Below are 24,885 nucleotides of genomic sequence, written 5' to 3' on the forward strand. Positions count from 1 at the left end.
GCAAGGCTGGGTTGCTCTGTCCTGCAGCTTTTTTTACAAAAATCTACTCTTCCCACAGCTGAAGCATGCTGGAAGCTATGTATGAGGCTGGGCCTTTTGATTTTAATTTTAGGTGCGATTTATTTTATTTTATAAATTATTACCAGAATTTCCTAGAATGGGTGTCCTGGAATGTCCTGTTATGTGCCCATATCAGAATGATCTACTGAAATTAATTTATTCCATGGGAGTAGAACTTCTACCATGTTGGACATCAAACTAGCTTTTACTTCTTTCTATAACTTTGATTTACAGGCTTTGAGCTAAATTTTTAAGACATAGACCTGTAATACTAACTTATAAAAATGAGTGACAGGCCACAAAAAAGAGATCTGTGTTCAACAATTATCTGGAATCAGTAGGAACTGAAGGTACTGCCACCAAAATCAGACCATCAGGCCTTGGAAACTGAATTCTGTGCTCTTTAAATCATTTTAAGCTTCAGAAGCTTTCAAAAGCAAATGCATATTGAAATTCCAAATGAATATTTCAATAAATATAAGAAAGAGTTCAAATATGTACACATACATCTCTCCCTCTAGATATAAATTCTTCTCATCGTTGTTGTTCCCCTTGCAATTTGACATATGGTGCTGAAACAATAAGGCAAACAATTGATTATTATTATAAATCACACACCTGGGAGAACTCAAGGCACAGGATGTACCCAGATAGTCAGAACCACAGGGGTATGATAATTTTTCAGTTATATGTAATCATGTAATTTCTCTAAATTTTGCTACTATGATAAATAACTTTCGGTGTGAAAAAAACCTGCCAGTTAATGTCACAATATTTCACCTGCAAGACTTGCAGAGACTAATGCACTTTTATGAAAAACTCAAAAGCTATTATAATTAGAAGGCTGACTCAGTCTCAGTCTAACATTCATAATCTGCATCTGACAGTCTCCCTGAAGTCATAGTATTTACAGTGCCCCTCTCCAGCAGCAGTGGAACTAGAGCTGTGGGTATCAAGTGGCCAATATTTAGGTATTTACCTTATTGATAAAGAATGGGAGGGAAAACTGGGGAGTTAATTTGCATCCATGCCCAAGTTTTACTCTATTTTTCCAGTAACATTAAGGGAAATTTTTATTTCATTGAATAGAAATGTTGAATATTAAATTCTCATAAAACAGACCTTGAGTAGAAAAGAGGGAAAAATGTTGTGATACTGTTATAGGTATAATTTTTAGAAATAGGTATAGTTCATGCACTGTACAGTGAAGTGTCTTTTGCTTTTAGTTACTAATAGTTTATATTACTATCAACAAAACTGAATGTGGAGATGAAGGTAAAGAACATAAAGCATAAGGTGCTACACAGAGCTCCATAAAGCACAGCAGAGGTTACCAAGGAACAGGGAGTGGCTAATATGGTCCCAGCTAAACTAGAAATAATGGCAAGGACAAGCTAATCTAGGTCCCATTGGACTCAAGATAAAAAACAGGTAATGCTGAACATCTCAGAAAAGAAAATGACGTTCAGTTCTGGACTGTACCATCAAGTGAAGAACAGTAGATGAGATTCTGAGGTCATGATAAATAAGAAATCTTATCTTTTCAGTTTAACTCTGCAAATAAAGGCTTTGGATGCAGAAATAAAGTAAATATCAAGTAGGATTTGATTATTTACTTTTTCTCTGTGGATGACATTAATGGGTTCATTACTGAAATTTGCTGTATATTCTGGCATTCACATTTAGAAAAAAGTTCGAAAGAAGGATTTGATGCCTGGAAAACATGCCCTACTATACTTGAGAGTATAACAAAAGTAGGCCCAAGAGACACTTAAGAACTGTCTTTTGTATTGTCTACAGCTGTAAGAAGAGCTGATATTCATTAAGATGGCAGGAAAAGTGGTTGGAAGCTGAAGCTAGACAATTTTGAGTAGAAATAAAAGGCTCATTTTTCAATGGAAGAGTACTAAACCAGTGAACCTAGGGATACTTGGGCTCTCCATCTTTTGACATCTGCAGTCAGGAAGGAATATATTTCCAACATTTACTATGGCAACAAAAAAGTTCTGAGCTTGTATAGGAGTTTCTCCAGTCTGTGCTTTGCATGAAAGTAAATAGAGAAGATGACTACAGAAGCTGAAACAGTAATAGAGGCTATTGAATCTTTAACTAATCTGAAGAGACTAATTGCCAAGAATTTTATGTAATGCTAACAGGGATCTGGGCAGTACTGCATCAAGAAACTGAAAGTTAATACAAAGAGCTTAATTTTCTTGGACAAGCTTTTGGTATGCAAATCAGCAGTTGATTTTCTCTTACTTAGCCTGACAATTCAGGAAATATTTGAACTTGAATTTTTTACCCCTGCATATTACCAGCCTGAATCTCTGTAGTCATTGGAAGGGCATGTGGACGCTTTCCAGTATTATGAGTCCATGGATAGAACATTTCCCTGACCATACAGGAGATCTATCCCATGAGCTGATAGACATAGGGAACAGCCTTGTGACATTCAGCTCCACGAGCAAGGAGAAAGTAGACTTTAAAGTCTCCAACATACATATCCTGACCCTGGACCTACATGGAACATAAAAGGAAACAAGAAGTTTTCTAATAAATTTATTCCTCAGGGTCTTCTCAGTTTGGCTCCATTTCTCTAACATAATTGCAATAGAAGGTACAAGTTAGAAAATCTGATATAATTTTGTTAGACATACAAGGTTTCAGGAAGGGCAGTAAGAGATACTATCTTCCATGTGAAAATTTAAGCAACCTGAGCATTTTTCAAGAGAAGCAACTTTCCATACAACAGAAAGAAACTGGCAAAATCCTATTTGAAAATCAAGGTTTTGCATAAGGGGACATCTTTACCTTTTACATGCTCATTTACATAGAGAACAAGCAACAGATATTTCACCTATTAATCTTTGAAGGGCTGAAGACTGGTGGCTTTACTACTTTACCAAAGTGACTGCATTCCAGGAGTGAACTATTTGAAAAGCATTATGTACAAAGAGGAGTTGGGAAGGGAAAAAAAAACCAAAACAAAAAAACCAACAAAAACAAAATACAAACAAACCAACAAAAAAAACCCAACAAAAAAACCCCAACAAACCACCAACAAAACAACCAAGGAAGATGAAGCCAAAAGAATATCACTGTAAAAAATGTCACTGTAAAATAGTTTTTTAAATAATTGAAGGGAAAACTGCAAAGACTGAGTGAGTGGAAAATTAATGAATTAAGAAAAAAATGGGAGGTCAAAAACCTGATACCTGTATATAAGATAAAAACAGCAACTGCTTAGTTCCTCTTTGGTCTTTCCACTGGCATAAACCACTGTCTTCCTTCTTAACACTTGAAAATTAATACCTTTCATTTTGAACACACCTGGTGTGTTCACCTGGTGACTTGGTGATGAATACAGGCTAAAACTACTGGAAGAAAAACACGAGTAAAGTTTAAACACGTTCCACAAATTCGTAGATATAACAAAATGGAAGCCACACTGTGAACTAACTTCTGCCACAGTGACCGATATAAAGACTTGCTGCAAACTAATTTATTGAAAGTCTTTCTAAAAGGCAAGTATCAATATTTCACCTATAGAAGTCACCTGGACAGCTGCCTGGTTTGGGGCAGGACCTTGCCTGCTGACTCCTGTCCCACCACCCAAATGCCTTTGGGATTGGGGTCCTGCCTCAGCCACCTCAGGCCTGAGTCCCCATAGCCCCAGGGAGCTGCCACCACCCTGACAGCGGTCCCAAAGCATGGGCTTGAACCTGTAAGAAAATGTGTTTTCACTGATATTTGGCTCAAACCAAGAGCAGGCAGACAGATGCCGTTCCTCAGGACAGTCTTGTTCATGCAGCAAGGCAGTAACGTGACAGTGTACACCAGACATTCAGCTTTTGAAAAAGTTAACTGAATTTTCTCCCGGCTGATGACCATGCAATATCCCAGAACTCCCCTAAGAAATTTCACAGAGTGGTTGGCCATCTGTGGGATACAGATTACAGTACAGAGGGTATATCCACGTAGTCTGTCTTCACTACACAAGGAAACTGGGTTGATTTCACTCTTGATCACATTAGGAAGACAAAACTATTAGACCATGCTAGGTCACTGAGTCCCTGCTACTGCAAACCGTCATGACTTATAATCCTTTTGTGCAAGCTCTTCGTTCTTCTGCATACATCTGGGAAATCACTACTCCAAAATAATACAAATCCTAGTAATATTTTTAATATCTCTGCAATGACCTTGATCCAAATCCAATCCCAAACTCTTTTCTTCCCCAAAATAGGATTGATTGAAAGAGCTGGTTTATCCATGCTGTCAATCATTTTCTGACGTTGTAGCTGTCACCTTGTTAATGCTCATTGCTTGGTGTTTTTTGAGAAGGATGTGCAGCGGGGGTGTGCTGCTGCCCTGTAGGAGAGTGAGGGAATGGGAACAGGGGCAGCATGAGGTGCGTGCCCAGGCTGTGGGGCCAGACTTGCTCATTAGAAGAGCCTGTCTGCGCTTCCCAGCAATCCTCAGTCCTTAGCCACTACTGGCTGTGCCTTTGCTGAAGTACATGAAATAGGAGAATAATCAGCTCCCTGAGGCTCTGAAGTGCAAAGACCATCTTAAAGCTTTTAAAATATACTTTCATTTGTTGTTTTCTCTGACTTTATTGCAATCCAAAAAGAGTGCTTTGCCAGTAATCATCTGAAAGCTCTGCTTGCAATCCATGCAAAATTACTGATGTGGGTAAGGCAGATGACTAGTTTAGTACAAATGCAGAAAATTAGGCTATGCTTGTCATGTCTTTAAAGGGACTGAACATTTCTGTTTCATTGATTATTGTCCTTCATTCTGCCCAGTTTCATTACAGGATTTCAAAAAGCCCTCAACTTGTGTGTTTCATTCAAGTGATGTATGGGATTTGATTAGAATCTACACCAAAACCACTGTAAGCATGCATCTGCTATTCAATATGCTTGGGAACCAAATGAGAGAAATAAAGAGAAACCTATTTTCAACAGAAGGTTTGATTTTTTAATTCTGGGGTTCTTTGTTGAAAGTAAACATAGAGAGGCTCTGGGAGCATGCATGCACAAAAAGGCAAATTTTTATTATATGTTCTGCTCTGCTAGTAAGACAAATTAGTTCATCTGCAGATCCATGAAGTTAGTTAATGAAGGGTTTCAGAATTAAGATACAAAGCTTAGTCTTTCAGCTCAGGTTCAGGGAATCCACTTACTAAAGTCAAAAGTTGTTTTGATATAATGAAGTCTGATGGCAAAGCCAATCATTAGGGTCTATTTCCTGGGCTTTATTTGGGTACTAATGCTGAGAAAGAGAATCCAAGATGGAAAGTTCTCCAAAGCGAGAGCTGCAAGAGTTGGAAGCAACCCAGAGAGATCTTCCTGGGGCTGGAAACTGAAAAAAGCCCGTAACAGTGCACAATGTTAGCTCAGAAAACAGCCCACAGAATGGACTACTCCAAACAGAGGTAGGCAAAGGTCCATGTGAAACAGAGCACATTAGTTCATTTAATGAATGAACAGAACACAGATTCATTTAATGAACCTGAATCAACAGCTGCTTGACTGCAAATTTTACCTTTCTGGAAAAATAAATGAAACTACTTGTGCTTAGCCTTTGTATTCTTAATTCTCTTGCAGGCTGGCTTAATACTACTCCCTCTCCCCCAAAAAATCTTTGAAATTGTAAGGATTTCACATCTGCATTACTTATTTTGTAGAAAAAGATACTTTTTGGTATCATAACACCTGGAATTAGGAACTGGAAATCAACTTTTTAACAAGAAAGTTGTTTATTGTTAACTATCTTCACTGGTTTTAGACTACTTTTGTAGACTACTTTTGAAACCTTTACTCATGAAAGACTGCATTTTCTCTGTGTTTTAGTTAGTGAAATTAATTTGTTGTGCCTTCTCATGCTTATTTCTCTTTCTGTAACTGAAAAGAGAACTGAGTTGCTTGCTTTTTCTGAGTGGACATAACGGCCTTCTTGGGGTTTTGCGTAATGTTTTACTTTCTGTTTGCACAAAACTGGATGAAATGTGTCTCTTCTGATGTTAACAGAAACAAGAGACAGGTGACATTGCTTTTCAATAATTATTCTGTCATCCAGATTTTATATCCACCTAAAGAGGAAGAACAGATGCACCTGGGAAAACGTGCCTTTCTGTGTCTGAGCTAGCTTGTGGTAATAGCAAGGGGATGAGAGGAGATACTCAGAGCAAATTCTGCCTCAGGGAGGAGCACAGACTCCTGCAGCGTGTTTGAAAGGGAGTCACTAAGATGTAAAAAGCAGAATTATGCTCAGGAGGGAGATCATACAGTGTACAAACCAATGCACACGAGCATCTGAAATGCCAGGTGCCTTTCTCAGTGTGTCAAAAACATTGTTAAAGCCTGCAATCTTACAGGTGCCTCTTTGTATCTAAAGGGCAGCCATGCCCAGCAGTTTTATATTACCTTGCATTACCTTATATATACTTTATATTACCTCCTTGCTGTTGATTTGTTTGGTCATTCTCTTTCCCAACCCCCAACAATCTGAATGTGATTCACTGTTTGGTCAGTGCATGAAGCCAGGATCATCGTGTCCCCACAGTTCACATTCAGTGCTCTTTGGTCTTCATGACTTATTAACTTGGGCTGGTTTAAGGGGATGCTGGACCAATGCTTTTCATATTGAAAAGGCATATATGCCATCGTACCTGGAACTGCAGATTGGAGGATTTTAGGACCCAAAGATCCCCTGCCAGTCGTGTTTCTGCAAAAAGCAGAAGTCCTATACTTAGCAGTAAAATGACTAAAGCTTGCTGAAAAAATAAGGGTATGATTTAACCAAATAAACTTTGATATATTGCTTTAAACCCATTCATTTTCTTATTTATATAGAAACTTTTCACAGTGGCTTTATCATAAGTTTTAGCTCAGTTTAGTTCAGTAGCTATAGCTTTTTCAGTAAGAAAACATGTTTTTGAGAAATGAAAGCTGCCACAGATGATTCCAACAATAATATTCATGACGAAAATTCTGAGAAGGATTAAAATTTAAAATTTCAGCTGTGTTTTCATCGTAAGTTTCATCTGGGAACAGAAAAGACAAAATAATTTGAATCAGAACCTTTTAATGCCAAACCTTTCTGCCTGGTCTGCAAACGGTGCCCGTGCTGCCACCTGGAGCCCGCTGCTGGGTTAACCCAGCAGTGCAAAACCCGCAGCTGCTCTGCAGTCCCTGCGCAGGCAGCGCTGGGACAAGCAAAATCAGGGCAGGTTTTTCTCTCATCTGCAGCATGTCCCGTGCAACCCACAGAAAATTCAGTGTAAGCACATAGCTAAGGACTGAAAATACATTTTCCTGGGGCTATATCGGGTAACGGATTCAGGAAAAACTAAAGTCTCACTGCTTTCCTGATCTTGTTTTTGCATCTCAAAGAGGGAGTGAAAGAAATGTACGGTGGGTTTTTTTGGGGTTGTTTTTTTTGGGGTTTTTTTTTTTTTTTTTCATAACTGGAAATGTTTCACAGCAATGCTTTTAAGCAAACCCCAGTCAAGGATGGTGACTTCAGGTAAGCTCACATGGCTGCCAGCAACAGTGGCAACAACTTTATAGAAGTTACAGCTCTCAACCTGAATGCTACTCTGCTGTTAAGTGCCTTAGTTTCAACTGAATTCCATAACCTTGCATCATGGTGGGCCTGACAAGGCAGCCAGGTACCACTTTGCAGCTGGGAGGGCAGGAGGTGTCTTTTTAAACCAGTGGGAAGGTAATTCTTTCAAAGACACTGACCTGACCAGCTGCCACTGGGTGAGCATGTTATAAGAATTGTTTTAAAAACTTAGAAACTGCTCTGTAACAGTACGGTTACCCAATAAAACATCGAATACCTGCACCTAGCAATAAGTAGCAAAGGCAGAAGTGATGATTACATGGATGAAAAGCCCAAGCTTATAATAAAATAAAATTAGTCTGGGTCAATTTCTATTAGAAGTCATAGTAAATAAGTGATAAGTGCAGGAAATTCTATGTGATTTATAATTATGCTGAAAGAAGGATTGGCTCACTGTCCCCTGCTTGTACAGCATCTAACCACTTCAGAGATAGTCCAAAAGTTCCAGGCTGGTCTTGCAATGATACAAATATAAAACCACCTCCTGGCATCCCTAAGTCCCAGGCAGAGCTCATGTCTGCCCTGCCATGGAATTTCAACACTGTCTTTTTCACAGTGTGCTAAGCACCAAGTGGTAACCACTGTCAAAGACAGTTAAGACAATACCTTTAAAAATGAATGCAGATTCACAGTGAAATGTTAAAAATATCATGACTTTCAGATTTTTCAGAGATTATGATGATTTGCTTCATGAACACTGTGTCAATGTGTTGAGTGACTTAGGGCAGAAACTATTTATATTCTAATATTTCAGTATGAAAAAACAAAACCTTCCTTCTTATTAATAAAATACTAGTGGTTCTCAGATTCTAATTAAAATCATGTACACGGCACATTGGGTTTTAAATGTAGGAAGCTGTTGAAAATTCGTAGTATTTCATTAAAACTTCTATTGCTCTTTAAAGTTTCAGTATTTTAATGGGACTTGTTAATATAAACAAATTGATTGTTTTTCAATTTTTCATAAAATTAAAATCTTGGTTCTGCCCTGCTCATTTCACGAAGTTTTTGAGAAGCCTGAAAAAATGAAAAATTTACAGATATGGTCCATTGTTTTTCCAAATGTTCTTTCAATCCTTTTCCAAAAGATTCTTTTCAAATTGCTCACAGAGGCATCATGCGAGTTATAAAGCTAGGAGTACCACACGTAGCTGAGAAGGGTCACTTGCTTTTAAATGTACTTATTAACAATGTATACTTTGAAAGCACTTGACCAAGACTCCTGATTTGACTTTCACTTTCCCAAAATTTATCACACCTATACAAAGCCCACATTTTCCAGAAGCATGATAAACACTTAAGATTTTAGGTACAATTGAAAGGTGATTAAGTCAAGCCCTTTGCAGCAAATGCAGAGAGTAAGCTCTGAAGGGAAATACTCTCTTTGGGTAACTTAGCAGCTTTCCCTCTTACAGCAGAGCAACCAATAACGTATATGTCTGGTTTAGCCTATTGCTAAGGTACTAGATAATAGAATGAAGGAGGTGCTCTGATAATAACTAGATCCCTAGAAAACAGAGAAATTCATTAATTATGTGCATACCGAGTGGCTTTCATACTTTCTGTTTTGTTGCTGAATGTAATCACAAATAAGTCACAAACATTGGCTATACTCTTTTAGCTTTTACTTTACATGAAGACTCAAATATTCCTTACTACTTTGGGCTTCTTAAAAATCCTGTAAAAAAACAGAATCAGGAATTATTGAAACTGATTCTATTGCAGTAAAGAACAAACTAGCACCAGATTTACTCAGAAAAGTTCAATACTGCCTTAATACTTAGTAGGAACTTGCAAGCGAGTTCTTGGGGCAGGCCTAATTGTTTAAAAGGCATGCAAAAAAGACAATGAAGAAAATCATCAGGATACACTGGCCAGATCAAAAATAATCAGTGTCCCATGTTAGACTGTAAATGTCAATATTTATTAGTGAAGTCTTAATTTTAATGTGCTCTGTTCATTCTCTTCTACATCTGGAACTTTCTAATTTTTGGCTAGCCTAAACAATAGAATACTATTCCTGGAGGTCATGACTTATTTTTCTTGTCAGAGTAGCATGATCATGACAAAAATTCATTATTCTGAAACATGTGAGAACATCAGAACCTTCCTTGTTTTCACGAGGAAAGCCCACCTGCTTCTTTGAAACAATTTAGCTCTGTGTCAAAGATCACTGTCCTCGTATGGGCATCACCTGGCTCCAGCAATTTTCACATTAAAAGCAGGCACCAATCATTTGGATGTCACCCTTACACAACCAGATATTGTGTAAATTGATGATAGAGCATTCTCTTTTTTTCCAGAAACAGAGTGGTTCTTGCGATCTATGCCATTTCTTTATATACTTGAAAGAAAATGACTGTCTGAATAAATGTTCCCCTCGCACCTCTTAAGTTAATTTTAAAGGGGCAGGCCATAAAGGCTGAAAAATGACAACAAGAAGCTATGTAAAAAAGGATTTACAGTATATATTTTGAAATTAAAGACAATTGTTTAATTTATCACAGAATGGTTGTGGTTTGAAGAGACCTTTGGAGGGCATCTAACACACCTGCTCAAGTAGGGCCACCAAGAGCCAGTTGCCCAGGACCATCTCCACACAGCTTTTGAATGCTTTCAGTGACAGAGATTCCACCAACCTCTCTGGGCAACCCTTGCCAAAATGATTGACTCCATTAGATGATCACACCTGCCTCTCTTAGCTCCTTCTGTCTTTCCATGGGAATCTGGAGGGTTTTCAGTCAGGCAATTCTATTTTGTTGTTGCTAGGATTTTTGCATAAAATGTAAAGGAGAAGAGTATTTTTAATTTTCTAACAACACAAACAAAAGTTGTAGTGGTAGTGTTATGAACTAGACAGGATCTGGGTGAAGCTATTTAGTTGTCAGTTGTTTATCGTTCCAGGATTGTTTAAGTGTTGGGTTAAGTTTTTGCAACAGAATTGTGTGCGGGTGGAGGGAGGGGGTAGATATGTTGTGCTGAAGTCCTGTGGAGATTATGTGCAAAGGCAAAAATCAAGATGTAATTGCCAGTGCTGGATGGAAAACAACTTTTATCTTTTATAAAATGATGTAATCAATGCTTTGATTTCTTTTGCCTTACATATTCAGAATATTTCTGAATAGTTGAGGTTGAAAGAGACTTCTGAAGGTCATCTCGTCCAGCCCCCTGCTCAAGCAGGGCCACCTAGAGCTGGTTGCCGAGGACCATCTCCTTCTGAATGGCTTCTGAATATCTCCAGGGATTGAGACTCCACAATCTCTGGCAACCTGTGCTGGTGCTCTGCCACTCTAACACTAAAAAAGTGTTTCCTGATGTTCAAAAGGAACCTCCTGTGTTCAGTTTGTGCCCATTGCCCCTTGTCCTTGGCACCACTGAAGAGATTCTGGCTCTGCCCTCTCTGCACCCTCCCTTCAGGTATTTACATACATTGATAAGATCCCCCCGAGCCTTTTCTTCTCCAGGCTGAACAGTCTGTCCCAGCTTTCTCAGCTTTTCCTTGTAGGTGAGATGCTCCAGTCCCTTAATCCATCTTTATGGCTCTTGGTTGGACTCCCTCTGGCTACTTATGTCTCTCTTGAACTGGGGAGCACAGAACTGGACACACTGATACTACTGAAACATGAATTAGATTCACTGTCAAATAAATCTTTTCTAAAAAGAAAATTATTTCCCTTTTTATTGGTTGAAAAGTATCAGTTTTTACAGAAAGTCTTAACTATTAAATGCTCTGGTTTGGTATACAGCAATTCCAAGTAGATCCTCCGCATTCTTAGGGCACCAGAGCTTCCCCAGAAAGATAGACTGAAAGAGGTTCAGAACTATGCAGATTTCTTTATACAACTGTAATGCCTTTCTATAAATGCAAGTAAGAGAGAAATTCTCTGCAAGCACAGAATGGCAGAAGGACTCTTGCTGGAAGTGCTGTTAGAGGACACTGAATGGTGTTATGCACACCTCCCTGCTTTAAGAAACCGTGTCTTCACATGATAAATTTACCTGGAAGAACTTGGGGGCTAACTGATTGAATGAGAGAATAGGAATTCCATGGACAACGTCTTTGGATGGACATAGGTCCAAAGGGCACACTGCTTTCCATTGAGGGGGTGTGCATGTGCTTTCAGAAGAAAAACAGGACACATCTATGGGCTTTTTTAAAATATGTCAGATGCTGCCTGTGGCCACAGGATGGTGCGTGTCCATTTGCTGGTGCTTTTGGGCCTCTCAAAGAGCAGTCTGTTTATAGACTGGACAATGAGGCAGAGAACTATAAGCAGAGAGGGTGTCTGTAACTGGCATGCGCACAAGGAGTCTAAAGGTTAAACTGAAAAACAGAGAAATGTCACTTTGGACAAACATTAGCCTGTGGCACTGCACTCTATAGAAGAGCCTATCAATTCAAATAAAGAGCTGGCGAAATGCACAAATGTACCATAAGCTATAACCTTGAGAAAGAAAGATCTGATTCTGCAGATATTTGGGAACGGTAAATGAAGGCAGAGGGTATTGTCAGGGCTGACCAGCCCAAACCCCCCCAAGTCTTCACATGGCCAAGAGCACCAAACCAGAAACCAGAAGCTCTGGAGAGCCAAGAGGAGAAGCTCTGGGTACAACAAGGAAGGACAACTGTTTTCTTGATGAACACAGGAAGGCATTGAAAAATGCCTGGCACTGCTGAGCTGAACAGCTTTTCTCCCACAGTGATAAAGATGGGTTACTCCGAATCCCCCCGTCACACAGCCTCCCCCTTGCCACAAGTCACATGGGGAACAGCCCTCCAGAGGTGTGTGTAGCTGCAACCTTCTTTCCTAGGAGGAGAAGGACAGAAAAAAGCAATTCCCTGTCAAGGTTATTTTAAAAGACAGGCTTTGAAAGGAATGAGGCATGGAAACTGCCAGTCTCAAAAACAAACTTTAAACACTGGCTATATTTAGAAGTGTGTGGTGTCCGTTTGCAGCTGAGGGTTAATTTTTCATCAGAATGCTTATACATGGCATCACATTTAGCTTGTACTACTGGCACTTTCAGGTAAGCACCATGCACCTGAAAATTTACCAAATTCCAGCATGTATCAGTAGCTCAAAAACACCACATAATTTGCACCAAATAAACCCTTAGGCATGGCTTGTTTTAAAGGCTTACTCATGCCTACAGAGTCTGATGCAAAAGTTTTCCTGTTCTTGTTAATTTGCCCATGAAAGGCTTGATGTAGAAGCTGGATTCGTATAAAATGACCATCAAAAACTTAACTACATAAAACGTCCATCAAAAACTTAACTACAGGGGCAACAGGATGTAGTAACTTCTGCTTGAGAAATGAGAGACGATGTCCATCCAGCAAGAACCCCTCCTTCACCTTCATCCTGATCACACTGAAGACAATATCTTAACACCTTTGGTAGAGGGTGGTCCTACAGATTTGTTATTCAGCCACTGTTGTTTAACGAAATCATAATGGAAAACGAGTCAGAAAGGAAACATACATTAAAAATTAAATAGTCACAAACTTAGGATAGTTCAGTAAAGATAACAAAGCTATAAATTCATACAGGACTTCGGAAATACTCCTGAAACTTGAGGATCCTGTAAGTACTCAGGAATCTCTTAAATATAACTCAGAATTGTCTTAGGTTTTATTTCTGAGCAGTCTCGCATCTAAAGAAAGTAGGTTTCCTCGCTGTCCAAATCTAGATACTCCTGTCACTGAAGGTCCCGTGAATTTTTCCAGACGAGCAAACAACAGCATTTGGCCAGTGGTTTGTCCGTTCAGGGGACTTCAGAAATCAGCGGTGTGGGATGCACATCTTCAAGCAATCGGGAGGTGGCACCTTGCTAACGCGGCTGCGGCAGCACTGCCGGCTGTGCGCCCCGGCTGCGGCACAGCTCCGCGCTGCTGCCGGGCGGGCCGGGAGCGGTGGCCTGCTCCCGCCGTGAACACGGGGACAAGAGTGCCCTGAAAGGTGAAAGAAAGGTTTCTGGTGCTGTGATGGACCTACCAACACCAGGCAGAGACACCCTTTGGAAGCAATAAAATGATTGTGTTTGTTTGTAATTTGAATGCACAGAAAGATATCAGGTATTTAGAATAAGTGTAAGAATAAGAATAAAAAATAATGCTCTTACTCTTACTGAGAAAAGTTTTGAGATTTTAAACTATCTTCAAGTGCTAAATCCAGGCACATTTATCTTGCAGATGTCAGGTGAATTCTAGTCCTTCACAGATATGCAGGTTTTGAAACACAGAATACAACTATCAGCTCTCAAGTGTTTTGGGTTTTGGTTTTGGTTGTTTGTTGGTTTTGGAGTTTTGGTGGTGTTTTGTGGTTTGGCTTTGGTTTTGCTTTTGTTTTGGTTTGTTGGTTTGTTGTTTTTTTGTGGTTTGTTTGGGTTTTTTTTTTTTTTTTGGGGGGGGGGGGCGGGGGGAGGACACGAAAGCAACAGAGGATAGGTTCCGACTTTTCTGATGACGTACAGAACTTTTCCAAAACATGCTTCCCAACACCACCAAGATGTGATTTGCTGTGTATCTCTTTTGAATAAAACACCAGAACAGTGCAAACACTCCATAATGCAATGAGGCTTGCCCTCCCTCTAGTTTTAGGAGCAGCAGGAGCTACTCTGTAACTTGCATTAATTGAATATAGCAGGTTTAGTTTTAAGTTGTAAGCATTTGAAAATGTGCATTGTGTTAATGTCAACTTATTGTTCTTGTCTGTCTGCAAAAGAAATAAGGAGGTTTTCACCTTTTAAGAGCCTCTGGCATGAGGCAGTTTGAAAGTTTTAATGGTAGACAGGGGCTCCTTTTATTCTTAGTTTTAAAAATTCAGAGGGTGAACAGAACAGAATTCCCACAGGCTCCTTAGTTCAGTGCAAGACATATTGCAGAAATGGTTAAACATCCTTTACAAACCAAAAACGTAACTCAAGGTTCTTCCAAGACCAAATGGGAGCATGCAAATCTGGAGAAAAACTGGATAAATACCACTTTTACCATAATAAATAGATCCTGTCCCTGTCTGAACTGCTAGTTGCAAACTCTGAGACACTAAGATATATTCAAATTCAGACATCATGTATACTGAGCATCAAGTCCTGCTTACACCATAAGTATCCGTGCACATCATAAATTACTAACTAAGGTATTATACATTATTCTATTTCTTTTCTAAAAAAGGGATTATAAATAAATTCAACACAGAAATTTGAATGTAATCAAAAAAGACTGGCAAAATTATGTTATTCTAATGTTCTTCCTTTAGGTTTTGCTCTTCAGCAGCAATATCTTTGCTTGGGCCACTAGCACAGACCTACCACCTCTCCCATAGCCTTTCTGATGTAAACACTAACGTCCATCAGCACCTAGAGGGACAGATTCTGACTCTGCCTGGATTTGCTGGTAAACCTTGGAAAGGAAAGTTAGAATAAAGAACATAAACACAGCCATAAAGGCACCATACTAGGGAACATTTAGCAGTCTCTTTTTAACTGTTAGTGTAAGTAGTCCCCAAAGGGACTTGCTCCCTGCTAGCTTACTTGATGCCTCATCATTCCCATACTGCCAGTGAGGAAGCAATCCCTATCCACATCCTCCTCCCTGTTTTTGCCTTTGTAGGGCTCTCCTGGTCTCTCATTTTCCTGGCTTAAGTCCCAGCTTGTGCGAAGGCTGTTCTATGCCTCTGTTCCTCAAAGGCTGGTCAGTCCTGTCTCTGTACCTCCTGTCCTGCTGGATCCTTTCCTAGAGTGTCCCTTGGTCCAAAGAACCCTGTGTGCTGAAATGAGTACTTCTGAGTTGGTGTTTTGGGCACAAGTTAAAGCTTTAGCTGGCACTCCTTGGTCCTGTGTTAGACTTGACAGCACTTATGTCTGGATTTGTTTTTCCAATAAGGAAACGGGATAAGGGATAGCTGGGCATTTAAGTAGGCTCTAATTTTACATAGAATAAATTTCAGATTACACAACCCTACAGACTCTCTGAAGAATGATATAAACCAGTTGATGCAGAATACCATTGTGGTGAGTGTTGAAAACTGCTTGCCACCAATACTGTGTGATCATTGAGGACCACTTTTAATTACTGGGATTTTTTTAATAACAGTGTTGGAGAATCACTTTTACAGTAAAGCCACTCCATATGATCAGTTGCTGAGCAAGACAAATGACTCTTAATGAATACATGCAATGTATAATTGAGGGAAAAGCCAAGACAGAAAATGCCCATTTTCCAGTTCATCACGCTTGTTTTAATTTTAGTGTTTAAAAAACATGTTATTAACTAACACAACTAAAGATTCAACAGAGGTCAACTCCTATGTTTTATTATCTTGGCCTAAATAGCCTTAAATATGCCTTTACACTCAGGGAGTGAGTAGGTTATGGTAATAATTAACATAATGATTCCACTTGGCACTTTTTAATGGAGCTGTTGCACTGCACATGCTGCTTTTATAGGAGCTGAAGTACAACAAATCTTGCTGAGTTATTCTTTCATTAACTGAAGTTTTGTCAATACTTTAAACGAAAAGGCACAAACATCATGCTGTTAATCTTAACTTCACAAATATACGGTCTTTGCTGCTAAATTATAATAGTATTAAAAAATTAACTAAATAAACCAGTTCCAGTCCTAGCCTGGAGTGATTAAGTCTGAAAGAGCCCTCAGAATGATTGCTATGATCCTGATTGCACAGCAGTGCAGTTGTGCACCTAAAGGTCAGGGAGCTGATCTACATATATCATTTAAGACTCCATATATCGCCAAGGAGAAAGAGAAGCACATCCAAGGGCAATTCATCCTACTTGTTTCAGGTAGCATGAATGGCTTAGAGAAAGCATATCTCTATCTCTGTCTCTCCTCCATGTATTTATGTTGGAAACTTAAGCTTTGGGTTACTAAAGCTGAGAGAATTGTCATCTAAACATCAACATGTTGTAGTAAGCCCTGCTTGTCAGGTGGAACAAACTGACTCATCTCCCTTGACACAGTGGAGGACCCAGTGTCACCTCTCTGCAGGATGTTATTATTGCACACACTTGATCAAAAAATGCTGAGTTCCTGTTTAGAATTGTATGCCTTACTGCACGTCTTTTACCATACAGTTAATTTGTGGAAGTAAAGATTATACTGGTGTGGAGTTTACTCCAGTTGTGTAAAGTCTTCAGTCTTGCTCAGTCAGTATCTGCTGAAAATTCATGGTTAGTTGTGTAGTACCTATTTGGTTTAGAAACACTGAAGTCTGAAGAAAGTCACAGTTTGTTCTGATTAACATAAAATAGGATAAATTATTCTCTTTTGACAGCAAAATACATGTAATACAAGTCATTTACAGTAAAAATCACTTTTATCTGTCTGTTTCTGCTAATTCGGTAGCACTGCTACTAAGACTGTATGTATTTCAGAGACACAAAGCAGCACTCTGTTTTGTGAAAGGCAGTTTGGGTGGATATGACACCAAAACTAGCAGCACCCTTAAAAGGCCACATCTTCTGCTTTGGCTTATTTTTGTTATTCTGGCAGCAGGGGACAGCAAGGGAGTAGCCCTGAGGGGGTCTCCCCAGCTGAGGGGCTTCCTACTATTACCCAGAGCTGCTGTGGGGCTGCAATACCTTTCTCTTCATACATGAGAAGGGTCTGGGGTGTTCACAGACTCATAGAATAGTTCAGTTTGGAAAAGACCTTTAAGATCAAGCCCAACCATTAATTTAGGACTGCCAAGTCCACCATTAGGCCATGTACCCAAGTGCCACATCTACATGTCTTATAAATACCTCCAGGGATGGGGACTCCTGAGCAGCCTGTTCCAATGCTTTACAACCCTTTTGGTGAAGAAATTTTCCCTAATACCCAATCTAAACCTCCCCTGGTGCATCTTGAGGCCATTTCCTCTTGTCCTATCGCTTGTTACTTGGGAGAAAGGACCGACCCCCACCTGCCTACAGCCTCCTGTCAGGCAGCTGTAGAGAGCGATAAGGTCTCCCCTGAGCCGCCTTTTCTCCAGGCTAAACCACCCCAGTTCCCTCAGCTGCTCCTCATCAGACTTGTGCTCCAGACCCCTCACCAGCCTCGTTGCCCGTCTCTGGACACGCTCCAGCACCTCGGTGTCTGACTTGTACTAAGGGCCCAAAACTAAACCCAGTATTTGAGATGCAGTCTCACCAGTACCAAGAACAGGGGGACAATCACTGCCCTTGTCCTGCTGGCCACACTGTTTCTGATACTGTGCTATAGCATGTCCCAGCTTCAGGAAGGCAAGGAACTTCCAGGGCAGGGTTCTACTTTATCCCGGAGACCACATTCCTTACTAGTTCTTCACTTAAATGCAATCTCTAAGCCTGTTAGGACTCTAGCACAGTAAGTAAATGTTATATTAGGAAGCCAAGCATGAAAGCAGAGCACAGGGCATGAGGAAAAGCTCATCTCATCTTTATAGTATTCCAAAATCTATAGGACATTGTGGGGACAAGCCTGTACACAATATCCTTCCCTGCTCCCTTTGTTAGAGCAGGGGTTACCTCAATGCTTCAGATCTCTTATCCCTATCATTGACTATTGCTAGCATTCACTGCAGGACATTAATTTATGTATTTTTCTTTCCAATAATGTAATTGTGGTTTTATATAATATTATCCTTTAAATTAAAGCAACAAGAATAAAAAGACCTTTGTATATTATATTGTCCCATGACAAACAGGTTTAGATGAACACTTGATCACACTAATTACTAATTACTTTAAGTCAGTTGACTGCAAGATTTTATTTCTACTAATGGACACTGACTTTCATCTCATTCATGTCCAGTGAGACTTTTATTAGGAATATTTTTTCAGGTTTTATCTGCTAGTGTGGAGTGAAGCAATTTAAAATTCAAAATGCATGAGTTAAATGTAGCTATTATTTAGGTTGGAAATGCTTCAATACTAGGTTTAAAAATTAATTAATTCACCTGGCTGAAATATGTCAGCAGAAAACAAACTTTCTAAGACTGATTGAAAAAACTACCTAAGCATTTGGCTGGCTAACTTTATGCCTATATTAATCACTTGGCGTGGGTATTTCTGAATCATGTTCTGAAGTGTATTACTGGATCAGGGCCTTAGGGTAAAGTAATCTTGCTACATTTTACAACATACTTTGCATTTTCCATAGTGATCGTGAATACGCATTTTCAGCTGTGTATGCAAGTGAATAGACTCTCTCAGTGGCTGAATGAAGTGAGATGTCTGACAGATCCTCATTGCACACCGACAAAAAGCATTTCAGTACACATGACAGCTGCTGAAGAGCTGGGCTTGATTCGGTGACAGACTGAGAAGTGCGGGTTTGAACATTGTGGACGGTTACTAGAAGCACAGTTCATATGCATAGCAAACCCAACAGAAAAGTGCTGTGCTCTTATGTCCGGGATAGAGCCCCAGGAGGTCCCTGAAAAGGCAGACATTGCTCTTGAAGAACCCCAGCAACGCAAGGGAGTAGTAGTTTTCTGGCATTTAAAATAGTAAGGGAACACATGCAATCAAATTTATAAACCAGAACAAATGCATAGCTCCAACATCTTGGTCAAGCATCATTTCTCCTACAAATGTCAAGCATGACTGAAGAATGGCAAAAATTTTCTCAAGCTAATTCTCTTGAATCATTCACAAAACAGTCCTTAATTTATTGTTATTTTGCTCAAGAGTGTTTGGACCTTTTTCTTTCTGGCTGCTGTTTGACTGTTGGTACTAGTGGGACCAGTTTTTGTCTTTTTGCTGACAGGTGAGTGGTCTTATTTTGCTGATGTTAGTAGTATCATCACCCTGTCTGTGCCACATCATTACTCAGCTGCAGGGTAACCCAGATAGCAGAGCCTGTCTTGCTGATTCATGTACATCATCTCCTTTCCATACAACATGGAGAAGAAATTTGTCACTGGCATCCTACAATCAGTGATATGAAGCAGAAAGTCAGGTGATGGGTCCTGTTACTAGTCTCTGTGTACCAACCTAGTTCAGTCAAGCATGGCACTGATGATTTGCATGAGAGAAAGGGGAGTCCTGTTCATGCCTGTGGCGGGTTTGGCTGCCACCCATTGCAGAGTGGGACTGCAGCTGCAATCCAGTCTTCTTTTTTTGGTGTGTGTGTTAAATAATTTTCATCCCCAGCATGTGGTGGTGTCTGATGGTTGACCAGAGTCGGATGCTCCCTGGCTAAGCAGTGGTGGTTCATTAGCTAACCCTTGGCACACCAGTGGAGCTGTTTTGTTAGCAGATGAAGAGCACAACTGAATGGCACTCCTTGAACGTCAGCTGACATGTCATTTCTGGCTTACACTGCCACTGTTTTCTGCCTGCCTGGAAGCATCCAGGCTTTCACATGCAGTGCAGAGCACTGAAAGGGAAAACTCCCTGCCACATCTGATTTGTATTGCTGTATCTGAACAGAAGCTAAGCTAGGATCATATAGGGCAGCTAACAGCAAATGGCGGACTGGGCATCAAAAAGAAATCTGCATAGACAAAAACATCTGTGTCTGATACTGATAAACATATTCACCTTGACTTTTTATTTTTTCACTGGCAGAGTTAACATTTTTATTTGCCACAGTGACTCATCATTTACTTTTATGTCTTCTCTGGTAATGTAAGCAGTTAAAATTGATGGCTCTAATAGTAACAAAATAAATACAAAATGGCCTGCATAAGTGTAAATAAATGAAACAACATGGCAGACTATTTTTTATAGTAATTGATAACTTAGAAGAGAAAAATACAAAGCAAGAAAAGAGCACATGCAATATATTTAGAGATAATCTTTTCATAGCACCCAGTTGCCATGGAAATACTGCAACAAACAGGGATGCAATCTTGAATACTTCCAGCTCCAGTCTTCTCTTTAGGCTCTGCTGTTTGCACTGTTCATACACTAGCTAGGTGCGTACCACATGCACTGCAGTGAAGCTCCCAAAGGCCTTACTGAAAGTGTAAAAAATAGTCCTTTGTGTGAAGGACACCTCTCCTGCAAAAAAACCCCAGATGAACAGATAACAAACAATGTTCTCTTAAACTTTTTTCTTGTCTTTGTATTTTCATAGGGGACCAAGATCAGGAAGCAGTAGAAGCCTCTTTGCACTGACAAAATTTGAAAAGCCCATGCTATAAACCAGGGGTCCTCAAACTACGGCCCGCGGGGCGGATACACCCCCCCAGGATCCTCAATCCGGCCCCTGGTATTTACAGAACCCCCCGCTGGTGGTTGTGGGGGGGAACCAAGCAGCCGCAGATGGCTGCCTGCCACTGTATCCGCGCGCCGGCCCCCTGGTTAAAAAGTTTGAGGACCCCTGCTATAAACAGACCAACTCTTACCCTGAGGACAGTAAGGTTCATCCCCACCAGAAATCTATAAACCTCTTTAAAATCTTTGTATTTCTGTCTTGATGGTGACATATAAGTGAGCATAATGACATATAAGTGGCTTACCCCTGCCTTACAAAGGTAACTACAAACTTCATAAAAGCCTGTTATGAAAGGTAACAAATTTTTCCAAAATATATTGATTTTCCATATATGCACAATTTTCTAGTGCATCGAGGAGTTCCCATGCATTCACGTGCCTGCTCAGTAGCACTCAGCAGGAGTTCTACTGATTATCCCCAAGCTTGCAGAAACATGATTGCTTGAGCCATGAGAAGGGACCCTTCAAAGAAATTTAAAAGGTCAATTACAATTGCAATGTAGTGGCCCTTTCTTTGTTGTTTTCCCACGTTACAAATAAATATGTTACCCAGCATAATGTATACTGTGCTCATTTCATTTAGTTCTGCTCTTTTAAGCCTCTGTTGGTGTCTTTGGCACATACACACACGTGTGAGCACACACATAGTAAGAAAATTAATAGAAAATACTGTGGGAATATATATTAGCAAATTTTATGTTGAGATCCCCCCCAGCCAAAACCCATGAGCACTGCACTTGGTGCAGAAACAGTTGCTCAGTTAAGAGAATTCCTCCCTGCCAGAAATATCACTGCTGCCAGAGCCAATGCTGAACTGCATTTGCTGCATCACACTGTGAGTAACTAGTGTTAGGGATGACTCAAGTAACAGTTCCCCTTGCAGCTCATTTGTGCTTCCCTACCAAAAAGGGCTTCTTCATCTTGCACTCTTCTTGTTATTTTTGAAATTTCATTTTAAGGCTATACTTTTGAGGGGGAGCCTTTTTTTCGTTTCAGAATGTAACTCACTCAGAAAGCCAAAGCTCAGTATTGAATCACCCTCAATGTTTACTAAAATTCACTCTCTCCTCAGATAAAATAAGGGTGAAGAAGCATCGGGAATTTAATCTCTCTGACAGATGTGGAGTTTAATCTGTTGTTTTCTTCGGAAATAATGCACTCAGATGATCCTGTGATGTACACATGAATAAAATAAATTCCCAGGGATGCCTAGCAACCTTGCTCTGTCCCACAGTGTAAGATATGTCTTAGTTTGGAATTTGATAGCATCCAGAAATAACTGATGTTATCAACACTGGTAAAATTCTAGTTCAATATTTCTAAAACCCTTCATGCCAGCTTCTGCTCTGAGGAGGCACACAGTTTATCCAAATTGGTGTGAGACAGCAATATAATCAAGCAATTACACTGCTATTTTATGTTTTGCTCAGAAGAACCTTGACGTGCGAAGGAGCCACCTAATCCTTTTACCTCTTTGACATCGCAATACAGCCATGCAAGCGGGTACACTGACATTCATAGTTCACCTCTTGAATCTCTTGATGTTTTAAACGACATTTTTCTTGCAGACAGCTGTAGACTATGACTCAGCAAAATGTTGTGGACCAAAAGTCACTTACCATAGAAATATGCTCTAGCTTCTCTCCAAAGCTGCAACAGACTGCCAGACACACAAAAGGTATGGCAACTTTTCCTGGGTATTGCAGCAGGTGCTACATTTTCAGTGTGGCATTTAAAATCTTGTATTATTAGACCAAATTAATTTTATTCTCAAAGTCTTCTTCAAAAAATGAAAAGCATGAGTTTGCTGTTAATAGAAACATAATTTTTGTATCATAGGAAAATACAGTTATACTACAGAAGGTACACGCTCATCCCTATCAGAGAAAGCCACACACACACAAAAAAAAAGTATTTTACTCTATGTTTGTCCTCACGATTGCCTTTACAGTGACTTTCAGCCTAGCCTTCAGGGCCAATCCTTCATGTGAATGCAATATTTCACCTCTGGTTCATTCCTGAACATCACCCACACTAGTCCCTTCAGGAAAGATCTGAAGCATCTATCCATCTAAATTATTTCAGTTAGGCAATCAGATGAGATTTGAATGAATTTGGGTTACAACATTAAAGTTACTTACTGCAGAATACATTAAGTCAACAAGACTTCAGACATTCTTCAGCATTTTTAAAAAATCCCGGGATAAGTTATTAATTTAATATAGTGAAAAATCAGCTCTGTCCTTTAAAATGGTCCCAATCCCTATTCCAACATGACATTTCACCTTGGACTTTTTGGACTAATTCTCCGTGATATAATTCTACTATGAGATATATAATTTTATTTGGGGGCTTTCTGGTCTTTATATAGAAGATGTGAAAGAAAAAAAAAATGCAAAAACCTGGGGTAAACTCATTACCATTAAACCCATCCTCACTGCCCTCTGCCCACAGATCCCCTCCCCTGCAGTTAACTGAAATTCCAAAGCTTTAACAAAATTGTTATTATATTTAAAATACAAAGCCCTTCCCTCTTTTCTTAGGAAAACTGCTGAAGTTTCCCTGAACGGTTACAGTGAATCAAGACATAGGATAATAAGGTTCTATTTTGAACCAGTTATTCCTTTTATAATTTTTTAAAGTATCTGAATTTCAAAACTGATATCTCATAGAACTGTAAAATCTCAAATGGCAACTTTAAACTATTGGGGAAGTGATTTTCTTAGCTTCCCAGTGAGACCCATCAATCACTTTTGTCTATCAAAGTAACAAGATCAAAGAGACTGAATATTTCACTTATTTTAGTATATAGCAAGCTCTTTTAGGTTATTTTTAAGAAATCTTTATGTCTGTCTTTGCAGAACTAGCCATGTGGTAATGAAGGCATTCAGTTTTACAGCTGAGAAAAAATAATAAAAAAAATATTTCAAATCATTTTAAAAGCACAATTGCAGGGCTGTGTTCCCATGGCATATGTCATGCTGTGAATGTAAGAGGATAAGAGTTAGCCTAAAGGGTTTTGAAAATCATCTGCAGGAAGTCTTTGGCACTTAAATGCTGCTGATGAATGCAGGCCACTAAAGATTCAGCTGATAAAAGAGACCATTTGGTATCTGCTTCTATTACTCTAAGACACAGTGCATATGGTTACATGCAGAGGTGCAGATCAGAATTTAGAGGTAGCATAACAAGTCCCTGAACACATACAGACCTTTCTCAGAAATTATCAAAACATTCTAAGATAAATCACTATAAATATATATAACAAACAAGGTGATTTATAACATCAGAACCTTTCCTTTGAATTAAACATGGGCAAATGAAAATGGCTTGTTTTGAGAACTGCTGGTCATTTTTTACTTATGTGTTACAGGGACATTTATCATTTTGTATAAAACCTTGTGAGAATCACTGATTCTGAAAAGCAGAAATTTGCTGTCACTTTCTCATATCTCTGTCCATTTCATGAAAATAATAACAAAAACAGCTTGTGTGTTTCATTGCTGCTCTCCTGGGCTCAGCCTGCATGAAGTATGTGACTCAAAACCAAGCCGGTGAAGATCATTTTCCTCCATTATCTTTTTAACAAACTACATGGAGGAAGGAGAATGGAACAGTATGGAAGGAACAGAAACTGGCCTGTTGAATGCAAACTATATTTTCAGCTGTTCCATAAATAATTCTCCAAGACAGATTAATTTCAAACACATGGAAACCCTTCTGGTGATAATAGATGCGACAGGGCTGAAGGAATGGCTGGCTGCTGGCAAAGCAGTCAATGGTGGGGTGGGGAAAGCAGGTGGGAGAAAGGGAGGAGAGAGGGGCAGGAAAAGGAGGTTTCTTTTAAGTAATGGCAGCATTAACCCTCTGAGGCAAATCAGGATATTAAAGTATCAGTAGGGCAGATACGCCGGTTTACCACTTGCAGGGCCAGTACAGCACAGCCACGTGGGTTTGGGCATGGAGTTACAGGAATGAAGGCTC

Source organism: Falco naumanni, chromosome 5 (genome assembly GCF_017639655.2).
Source record: "Falco naumanni isolate bFalNau1 chromosome 5, bFalNau1.pat, whole genome shotgun sequence".
NCBI classification, from domain to species: domain Eukaryota; kingdom Metazoa; phylum Chordata; class Aves; order Falconiformes; family Falconidae; genus Falco; species Falco naumanni.